The following is an 11,537-nucleotide window of genomic DNA, read 5'->3' as shown; positions in this document are numbered from 1 at the left end:
TTTAGAGCGGCTGGCAGAGATCGATATTCGGGAGATAGTTCGATTGCATGGTGTCCCAGTTTCCTTCATATCAGATCGGGGCACTCAATTCACCTCTCAGTTCTGGCAGGTTGTTCAGCGAGAGTTGGGTACTCAGGTGCAGTTGAGCACAGCTTTTCACCCTCAGACGGACGGGCAGTCTGAGCGCACAATTCAGATATTGGAGGATATGTTACGTGCCTGTGTTATTGATTTTGGAGGATCATGGGATCGATTTCTACCGCTTGCGGAGTTTGCATACAATAATAGCTATCAGTCCAGCATTTAGATGGCACCGTATGAGGCCTTGTATGGGAGGCGGTGTAGATCTCCAGTTGGTTGGTTCGAGCCCGGGGAGGCTAGGTTGTTGGGGACAGATTTAGTTCAGGATGCATTGGAGAAGGTGAAGGTAATTCAGGAGAGACTCCGTACAGCACAGTCGAGACAGAAGAGCTATGCAGACAGGAAGGTTCGAGATGTATCTTTTATGATTGGTGAGAAGGTCTTGCTAAAGGTTTCACCCACAAAGAGTGTTATGAGATTTGGGAAGAAAGGGAAGCTGAGCCCGCGGTTCATTGGACCTTTTGAGGTACTTAGGAGGATCGGGGAGGTGGCTTATGAGCTTGCCTTGCTGCNAAGTATCGCACACATAATATTATTAAGTAGAGAAACAATCCAGTATTATGCTTTAGCACTTTTATGGCCATGTGCTAATCCAAATTCATGAATATTTACAAGGTCAACTCTTTAAATCTTGTTAGAAGCGGCATCACCTCAATATTCATATAGGTAGAAATAGACTTTATGTCCCTGTTACTACAGACATTTGCTAATTCCATTAAGAATTAATTCACCCTCGTTCTTGTAACAGTATGCACTTGGAAGTTTGTCATTATGCCCCTATTATTAAAGACATTTAACAACTCCTAAACTCCTCTCATAACAGTAAATAGTACATAGGAATCTAGGCTCTAATTGAGAAGATTCGTGCTTAATCAACACAAGCAACTTGTTATTACCCATTGAACTTATATTGTTAGATTGTATACCAACTCAAAGTTGGGTTCCCATCACCTGTGATTAACTTAAGAATTTTAGCCCCATTCATTCACTAGTTTGTTGTACTGCATCTCTATTTAATGCCATTATAAGTGGATCTGCTAGATTCTTGTTTGATCTCACATAAACTATAGCTATAGTTCCATTTGTAACTAATTCTCTTATATAAGCATGACTTAAGCTTATATGTCTTGATTTTCCATTATACATTTTGTTATGAGCTACACACATAGTAGTCTCACTATCACAAAATATTGAAATGGCTGGAATATGTTGTGACCACAATTTTATATCTAGTAACATATTTCTTAGCCATTCCGCTTCTTTTCCGGCAGCTGCTAATGCAATAAACTCGGATTCCATAGTAGAATGAGAAATGCAAGTTTGTTTCTTGGATGCCCAACTAATGGCGCCGCCCCCCAAAGTAAATATCCAACCTGAAGTAGCCTTACTATCATGTATATTTGTAACCCAACTCGCATCAGAATATCCTTCTAATACGGTAGGAAACCCATTATAACAAATGCCCAATTGTTTTGTTCTCTTTAAATATCCAAGTATTCTAATTATAGCTTTCCAGTGAATATTACTTGGATTACTTGTAAACCTTGAAAGTTTACAAACGGCAAATGCTATGTCAGGCCTAGTGCAGTGCATAGCATACATGAAACTGCCAATTGCACTTGCATACTCTAATTGAGCAACTGTTCTTCCAGTATTTTCAGTAAGTTTGATGCTTGAATCATATGGAGTTTTAGACTCCACTATGCCCAGATGACTGAACTTGGTAAGAATCTTATCAATGTAATGAGTTTGTGATAAAATTACTCTCTTATCACTTCTTTGAACCTTGATACCTAAGATAGTATCTACTTCATTCAAATCTTTCATTTTAAACACTGAAGTTAGATACTTCTTAGTTTCAGAAATTCCAAACATGTTCGTACCAAAAATCAACATGTCGTCGACATAAAGACAAATAACAACTCCATAATCTTCTGTAAACTTAGAGTAAATACATTTGTCTTCCTGATTATGTACTAAACCATTTGATAATATTATACTATCAAATTTTTCATGCCACTATTTTGGTGCTTGTTTCAAGCCATAGAGAGACTTTATAAGCTTACAAACTTTATGTTCATTACCAGGAAGAACAAATCCTTCAGGTTGTCTCATATAAATTTCTTCCCTTAAATTCCCATTTAAAAAAGCGATTTTAACATCCATTTGATGTACATATAAATCATATATAGATGCAATTGACAAAAGTACTCTAATAGACATTATTCTTACAACTGGAGAATACGTATCAAAGTAGTCAACGCCTTCTTTTTGCGTGAAGCCTTTTTCAACTAGTCTTGCTTTGACGATTTGTATAGAACCGTCTGTATTATATTATCTCCTGAATACCCATTTACAACCTATAGATTTAGATCTAGCAGGCAAATCAACTAAAGTCCAAGTGTTGTTAGACATTATTGAGTCCATTTCATCATTAATTGCCTCTTTCCAAAAAGCAACATCTCTTGAAGACATGGCTTCTTTGTATGTTCTTGGATCTTCTTCTATATTAACCAAAAAAGGTATCTGATTACAGTTTCTCTTTTTATTAATAGACTTCTTTGAAACTTTCAGATTCTGAATTTTGTTTCCAGACTTATTCTGACTAACAGTATTAATCGTAGAACTATAGGCATGAACAATTTCATCACGACACGAGTCTCACGTTCAATTTGAAGATGAGTTCGAAATTGTTCTATAGTTAATTTGTCAGTAGAATGTAGGATTTTGCTTTCTGTAATTATTCTAGGAAGAAGGCAATTTCGAGAGAATTGCACCTATTTGTAGTGCAACAGAAATTTTCACTTCAAGATCACTTAGTTTTGAAACTAAGATTTGTAACTCATGAATCTGATCCATTATAGTCTTTGTATCAACCATCTTAAATTCGAAATACTACAAAGATAAGAATTTATCGATACCTCGTTTCTCGTTTTCATATGCAGTCTGGAACGCTGTCCAGATTTCCCTTGGAGATTTTAAGTTGGAGTACAAATCATACAATCGATCAGTCAAAGTATTCAGAATATGACCTCTGCAAAGCAGTTCATCTTCTTCTTGTTTCTTTTTCTCTGCTTTGATCGCATCAGTATCCTCCGGGGTTGGTTCTGGTAGGGAAGCCAACAATGGATCAAGGACATAAAAGATTTTCAATGCAGTGAGTAAGAAGATCATCTTGTCCTTCCAATGAGTGAAGTTTGATCCATCAAAGCGATTCAATTTGATTAAGTCTTTCGGATTCTCAACAGTAGCCAATAATTTCTCCATAGCTGAAATAACTCTCGAAATTTGATAGAAAGTATAGGTACGTAACAGAGAATTAAAGGCTTTGAGGCGTGAAAGATTGCTATCTTTCAAGAGTTATTGCCTGTATATACTTTAGGGACTACAAGCAATTCTCTATCAGGATACAACAAAGCCTAAGACATACGTGCAGATTGAATACTCTACTTCTGGGATGTCTTCTGTATTTATAGATAAGAAAAGGAGACTTTTCTGAAGAGACGCCCCTTTTAACGAATAGCCACAACTCTTTTTGTTAACTAAAAATTAAATTTTAATTTAAATTCAAATTTTAAATAACAAACAGTTGTTCCAAATAAAATACGGAAAATAAAATCTTTATTTAAAGATCGGACCCGGCCCGCGCCCAAGCCCTAAGTCCAAGTCCAAGTCATTTTGATATATAATTAAATATATATATAAATACACATATTCTTCTGAATATGTCAATTGTTCATTTTATTGGACTTAATGGGCGAAGCTTATAAAGCCAACTAAATGGCTTTATGCCATCGGTGTGGGACTCCCATATATACAAACTATTCTTAAGAATCCCCCACTAGTTTATAATATGTCTCATAATATGATGCATATCGAAAAGTATCTTATATAGATTTGAACTTTTCATTAGTGTAAGTACCTTAAAGTTCGACGAAGTTATTGGTATCCTAAGATTTGAACCACAACTCCATTTGTCAAACCGAAAGTATCACACGCATAATATTATTAAGTAAAGAAACAATCCAGTATTATGCTTTTGCACTTTTATGGCCATGTGCTAATCTAAATTCATGAATATTTACAAGATCAACTCCTTAAATCTTGTTAGAAGCAGCACCACCTCAATATTCATATAGGTGAAAATAGAATTTATGTCCCTGTTACTACAGACATTTGCTAATTCCATTAAGAATTAATTCACCCTCGTTCTTGTAATAGTATGCACCTGGAAGTTTGTCATTATGTCCCTGTTATTAAAGACAGTTAACAACTCCTAAACTTCTCATATAACATTAAACAGTACATAGGAATCTAGGCTCTAATTGAGAAGATTCGTGCTTAATAAACACAAGCAACTTGTTATTACCCATTGAACTTATATTGTTAGATTGTATACCAACTCAAAGTTGGGTTCCCATCCTTGTGATTAATTTAAGAGTTTTAGCCCCATTCCTTCACTAGTTTGTTGTACTCCATCTCTATTTAATGCCTTTGTAAGTGGATCTGCTAGATTCTTTTTTGATCTCACATACACTATAGCTATAGTCACAATTGTAACTAATTCTCTTATATAAGCATGCCTTAAGCTTACATGTCTTGATTTTCCATTATACATTTTGTTATGAGGTACACACATAGTAGTCTCACTATCACAAAATATTGAAATGGCTGGCATAGGTTGTGGCCACAATTTTATATCTAGTAACATATTCTTAGCCATTCCGCTTCTTTTCCGGTAGCTGCTAATGCAATAAACTCGGATTCCATAGTAGAATGAGAAATGCAAGTTTGTCTCTTGGATGCCCAGCTAATAGCGCCGCCACCCAAAGTAAATATCCAACCTGAAGTAGCCTTACTATCATGTATATTTGTAACCCAACTCGCATCAGAATATCCTTCTAATACGGTAGGAAACCCATTATAGCAAATGCCCAATTGTTTTGTTCTCTTTAAATATCCAAGTATTCTAATTATAGCTTTCCAGTGAGTATTACTTGGATTGCTTGTTGTTGGCCCAAGAAAAGGTTAGTTTTGAAGACTGACAAAGGAACTCAGGATGAACCAGGTCCATCCCTCAGGTGCACAAAAACGGGCAGATTCGAGCATGTGGGTTGCACGTGAAGGAGATAAGCTTAACTTGGTGTATTTAATATCTCCTGATCGAAATGGTTGCATAATTGATAAGGAGAAGGGCTTCTTAATCAAAGAGAACACTATCCAAGATAGGGAAGGGGTTAGAAGTTGAAATCAACTAGAACTCTTCCACCAAGGAAGAGTTGCATCAAAACTCTAGTTATTTCTTCATCTACTAACTCTATAAATTGCAGGATATTCTCACATTACATGTGTTGCACAAAAACTCAGAAGTTAAACATGAATTGAGAGCAAAATAGCAAGGTTTTTTGCAAGCAGTTCGTGTGTGATTCAAGTGTGCAAACCTGAAGTTACATGAACCAGATTGAAGAATCAGCTCCATAAAAAGTTTTATGTATCTTTCTTTATTTCTAGTTCAATTGTAGTAGGTGTTTTCATATTGTACCTTTCAGCTTTATCTAGAAGCAATTGTAATAGGTATTTTGAATTTTCAAGTTAGAGTTAACTTGAAGTTGTCGCAACAGGTAGAGGCTGGTTGCTACAATGGGATTAGAGGTAATCCTTAGGTTTACAAAGAGTTTTTTAAATGCTGTTTTGGCTCAGTGATTTAGTGAAGTGTTGGGGAAAATCCTACTGAGTAGTAGGTCGTTGTTTTTTTCACCTTTTGAGCCGGGTGTTTTCCACGTAAAATCTCTGTGTTCTTTATTTTCTGTATTTATTATTCCGCAACAGTAGTAGTTGGAACACATAGAAGAACCAGGTTCTTCCAGAAGCAGTTTAAGCGAAAAATTGGGTACCACACAAATCACCCCCCCTCTTGTGTGGTATTGACGTATAAAACATCAATTGGTATCAGAGAAGGTTATCCTTGAAGAGGCTAACACCTTAGGAACAGATCAAGATGAGTGCACCACCTGGAAATTGGGAAGGGCAATCCACTGATAGGCCTCCACTCTTTAATGGCCACTACTACTCTTGGTGGAAAAATAGGATGATAGATCAAATCATCGGAGAATACTATCAGCTATGGGACATTGTCACTGATGGTCCCCTGGCTACCATGAAGAAGAATGCTGAAGGAGTAGATGTGCCAAAAACAAGAGCTGACTGCAATGCTGAGGACTTGAGGAAGTGGGAAAAGAATGCAAAGGCCAAGAAATGGCTTGTGTGTGGTCTTGGTCCAGACGAGTACAGTAGAATTCAAAGCTGTACCACTGCTAAGGAAATCTGGAACACTTTGCAAGTGGATCATGAAGGAACACCTCAAGTGAAGAGGTCTAGATGAACACTGCTGTATTCTCAATATGAGAATTTCACCATGAAGGAAGGGGAAACCATCCAAGATATGTATACAAGGTTCACCACACTGACAAATGAACTTAAGTCTCTTGGAAGGGTTATTCTTGAAGAAGACAAAGTTGAGAAGATTTTGACAAGGGTACTGCCAATCTCTTGGGAAAGCAAAATCAGTGCTATTCAGGAATCAAAGAACATTGCCACTCTTAAGTTGGATGAGCTAATTGGAAATCTCACTGCCTATGAACTTAGAAGGCAAACCATGAAGATGGATGCACCCAAGAAGGAAAGGAGCCTGGCATTCAGAATCACTGAAGATGCTGATCTAGAGGAGGATGAATTGACCATAATCACAAAGGACTTCAAGAAGTACCTAATGAAAGAAAATGGTCCTTCAAGAAGTGGAAGCTACAGCAAACCAAGGGTTCCTGAAAAAGAAACCAATGAGGGGTGTTACAAGTGTGGGAAGACTGATCACCACATCAAAAACTGCCCTCAATGGGAAATTGAACGGAAGAAGGAAAAAGCTGAACGAAGGAACAGGAAGAAGGAACATGTTCAACCCAAGAAGAACAAAGGATCAACAAGGGCTATGGTTGCTGCCTGGGGAGAAAGCTCAGATGAGGACTCGGAGGATGAAGATGAAGATGAACAAGCACTTATGGCAATTGGAAAATTCGATGAGGAATCTGAGGTAAGTATAATTCATCTAAAAAACAAGACTAAATTTTTGTCTAAAGAAAGACTATCTGAGTTACTCCTGGATTTCATTGATGAATTTGAGGATCTAAACAATGAAAAGGAACAGTTGTCTAAGGAGTGTGTGATTTTGAAAGCTAAGTGCAAAAATCTGGAACTTAGGGCTAGTGAAAGTGGAAGTAAAAATGCTGAGTTAAAGAACCAGGTTCATGAACTTGACATCACAGTCCTAGAGCTTAAATCTGAAAATCTAAAATTGAAATTAGGAACTGGTAAAAAGAAATCTGATCACACACAACTCACTTTAGAAGAAAATGTAGGAAAAATGAAAGATGAGTTGTACAAAAGAGATGAGCAGATAAGAGTCCTTAAGGAGGATCTAAACAAGGTTAAGCACGAGCTAGATAGAACCTGTAAATGGAATAGGTCCTCCGATGCACTTTCATGGCTACATGAATACCATAGTAGCAATAAGAGAGGACTTGGCTACGTGACCCCTGCACCTAAGTGGGATCCCAAAAGCAAGTACCTCACACTTCTTGAGAACGAAATTTGCACACACTATGGTAAAACTGGTCACTATAAAAGTGAATGTATTGCAAAAGAAAAGGATAGTCAAAAGAATAAAAATTTGTTCAAGGGAAAAATAGGCTGCCAGGTTGGGTTAAAAAGAATTTGATTCACCCTTTTGCCTATAGAAAGGGACCCAAACTAGTTTGGGTTCCTAAGACTAACCCCTGATTTCCTTTCGCGGGTCCAAGTGAAGGGGAGCAGCCAAATATGGTACATGGATAGTGGCTGTTCAAAGCATATGACAGGAAGCAAGAACCAGTTCCTTTCACTTGAGGACCTCAAAGGAGGTAATGTCTCCTTTGGAAATGGGAAGAAAGGTGAGATCATTGGGGTTGGAAAGGTAGGCAAGACTGATTCTCACTCTATTGAGAATGTCTACTTGATAGATAGCCGAAAGTTCAGTCTAATCAGTGTATCACAATTATGTGATAAAGGTAACTTGGTAGCATTCACCACTACCAAATATTTTGTGATTAATCTTACCATTGACAAGATTGTTTTGCAGGGAAAAAGAGTTAACAATATTTACATTGTAGATTTGTCTACTTTCTCAGAAAATGAACTAACTTGCGTAAGTGTCTTGGACAATGATCCCCTCCTTTGGCACAAGAGACTTGGGCATGCAAGTCTGAGTCAACTCAACAAATTAGTTTTGAAGACTGACAAAGGAACTCAAGATGAACCAGGTCCATCCCTCAGGTGCACGAAAACGGGCAGATTCGAGCATGTGGGTTGCACGTGAAGGAGATAAGCTTAACTTGATGTATTTAATATCTCCTGATCGAAAAGGTTGCATAATTGATAAGGAGAAGGACTCCTTAATCAAAGAGAACACTGTCCAAGATAGGGAAGGAGTTAGAAGTTGAAATCAACGAGAACTCTTCCACCAAGGAAGAGTTGCATCAGAAGTCTAGTTATATTCTTCATCTACTAACTCTATAAATTGTAGGATATTCTCACATTACATGTGTTGCACAAAAACGCAGAAGTTAAACAGGAATTGAGAGCAAAATAGCAAGGCATTTTGCAGGCAGTTCGTGTGTGATTCAAGTGTGCAAACCTGAAGCTACATGAACCAGATTGAAGAACTAGCTCCATAAAGAGTTTTATGTATCTTTCTTTATTTCTAGTTCAATTGTAGTAGGTATTTTCATATTGTACCTTTCAGCTTTATCTAGAAGCAATTGTAATAGGTATTTTGAGTATTCAAGTTAGAGTTAACTTGAAGTTGTCGCAATAGGTAGAGACTGGTTGCTACAACGGGATTAGAGGTAATCCTTAGGTTTAGAAAGAGTTTTGTAAATGCTATTTTGGCTCAGTGATTTAGTGAAGTGTTGGGGAAAATCCTACTAAGTAGTAGGTCATGGTTTTTTGCACTTTTTGAGCCGGGTGTTTTCCACGTAAAATCTATGTGTTCTTTATTTTATGTATTTATTATTCTGCAATAGTAGTAGTTGGAACACATAGAAGAACCAGGTCCTTTCAGAAGGAGTATAAGCAAAAAATTGGGTACCACACAAATCACCCCCCTCCCTCTTGTGTGGTATTGACGTATAAAACATCACTTGTAAACCTTGAAAGTGTAACGACCTGGTCGGTCGTTTTTGGAATTTACGCCCCGATCCCCTATAAACTGTTTTCCCCAAGTTTATTTCTCCTATTTTGATTTGCCGGGATGTTCGATTTTGAGTTTCGGAGAGTTTTGGGACACTTAGTCCCTAAATAAGAGCTTAAGTGTTGGAAAATGGTCCATAGTCGGAACAGTGTGAAGACGGCCTCAGCATGGAAATCCGATGGTTCCGTTAGCTCCGTTGGGTGATTTCGGGGTTGGGAGCGTGTTCGGAATGTGTTTTGGAGGTCCGTAGCTGATTTAGGCTTGAAATTCTGAAGTTTGAATTTTTGAAGTTTCCGCTCCGATAGTGAGATTTTGATCCGAGGGTCGGAATGGAATTCCGGAAGTTACAGTAGCTCCGTCATGTCATTTAGGATGTGTGTGTAAAATTTCAGGTCATTCGGACGAGGTTTGGTTAGGTTTTTGATCGAAAGTGTGTTTTGATAGAATTTGAAGTTCTTAGGCTTAAATCATTGGTTAATTCGAGTTTCCGACGTTGTTTTAGGTGGTTTAAGGATTGGTGCAAGTTTGATTGATGTTATGGGATATGTCCGTAGGTTTGGTTAAGGTCCGGGGGCCTCGGGTTTTGTTTCGGATGCTCAACGGGGCATTTTTGAGTTGTTTTAAATTGCAGAAATCTGAGTCCAGCAGTTGCAGACTTTATCTTCTTCGCGATCGCGGCCCCTTTCTCGCGATCGCGTAGTGTAATCTTGGAGGATGACCAGTTTCTTCTTCGCGTTTGCGAAGCCCTGTCATTTCCTCCTTCGCGTTCGCAGCCAGCCCTCGCGTTCGCGTAGTGTTATTTTATGCTGAGGGTTGTGCCTATTTCTCTTCATCGCGTTCGCACGCCATGTCTCGCGTTCGCGTAGCTTTGCCAGTTCAAGCCTTCGCGTTCGCGTACTGTTCCTCGCGTTCGCGAAGAGCAATTTAGAAGCCTTCATTTTTCCTTCTTCGCGAACGCGTGACCTCCAGCGCGTTCGTGATTCATTAAATAACTGGGCAGATATAAACATTTCAAAATCCGAGGGTTTGCCATTTTTACCAAAACTCAAGCTTGAAAGCTCGGATTTGAGGGAGATTTCGAGAGTTTTTCAAGGGCAACGATTGGGTAACGATTCTAAACTCCTTTAAGCTCATAACCCACTAATCTAATCATGAATTCCCCTTTTAATTTCGGACTTTTGATGAAAAATTTATAAAACTTCATAGGCCAAATTTTTGAGTTTTGAGTGGGTGTTTGAACTCCGATTTGAGAGATTTATATATGGGTGGACTCGTGAGAGTACAAGGGTTCTGAAAATGTTAATTTCATCCGATTCCGAGACGTTGACCTGAGGGGCATTTTGGTCATTTTACCTAATTTCGCGTTTTAGCTTTGAATTAAATCGTAGAATCAGTTGCTTGGGATGTTATTTACGATATGTACTTGAGTTTAATAGATTTGGGTCATTCGGAGTCGGATACTCGTGGAAAATGTGTGGTTTCGAGTTGATTTTGGAGCCGGTTCGAGGTAAGTGGCTTGCCTAACCTTGTGTGGGGGACCTTCTTCCCTTAGGATATGATACTTGGTTATTGAATGCCTTGTACGTGAGGTGACGAGCGCGTACTTGAGCTAATTGTTGAAAAATCCGGTTTTACTTTAAGTACTTAAACAGAGTTCCTTCCTTACTTGCTTTATTCTACATGCAAAATATATCTTGTGTTAGTTTAGAAGAGCATAATTAAATGAATTAATTGCCTATTTGCTTAAACTGCCTTAATTGCATTATGTGAAGCATGTTAGGCTAGAATTTACTGTTTACTCACTAGGGACTTAGTTTTTATTTTGATGTCCTTGAGCTGTTGTTGTGTGTTTTTAAATTGGGAGTGTGGGACGGCATCCCGGGAGATCCTCTGGCCACCAGAACACGTTTAATTTGAATTTTATTTAAAAGGATAGATATTACCAGTAGCGTCGTTGTGAGGCTGAGATACGCCTTCTGCTTCCTTGTCACAAACGATAAGACTCCTCGGGCACATAACTCCGAGTCCGTTTTTCCCTTGTAATTGATACCTTGGTGCGTTTGAATACAGGTTGTTGAGGGACACCGACTCCGCCAATGATCATGTGGATTACATG

This window comes from Nicotiana attenuata, unplaced genomic scaffold, assembly GCF_001879085.1.
Source record: "Nicotiana attenuata strain UT unplaced genomic scaffold, NIATTr2, whole genome shotgun sequence".
NCBI lineage: Eukaryota > Viridiplantae > Streptophyta > Magnoliopsida > Solanales > Solanaceae > Nicotiana > Nicotiana attenuata.
Note: the sequence above shows the minus strand (reverse complement) of the source record.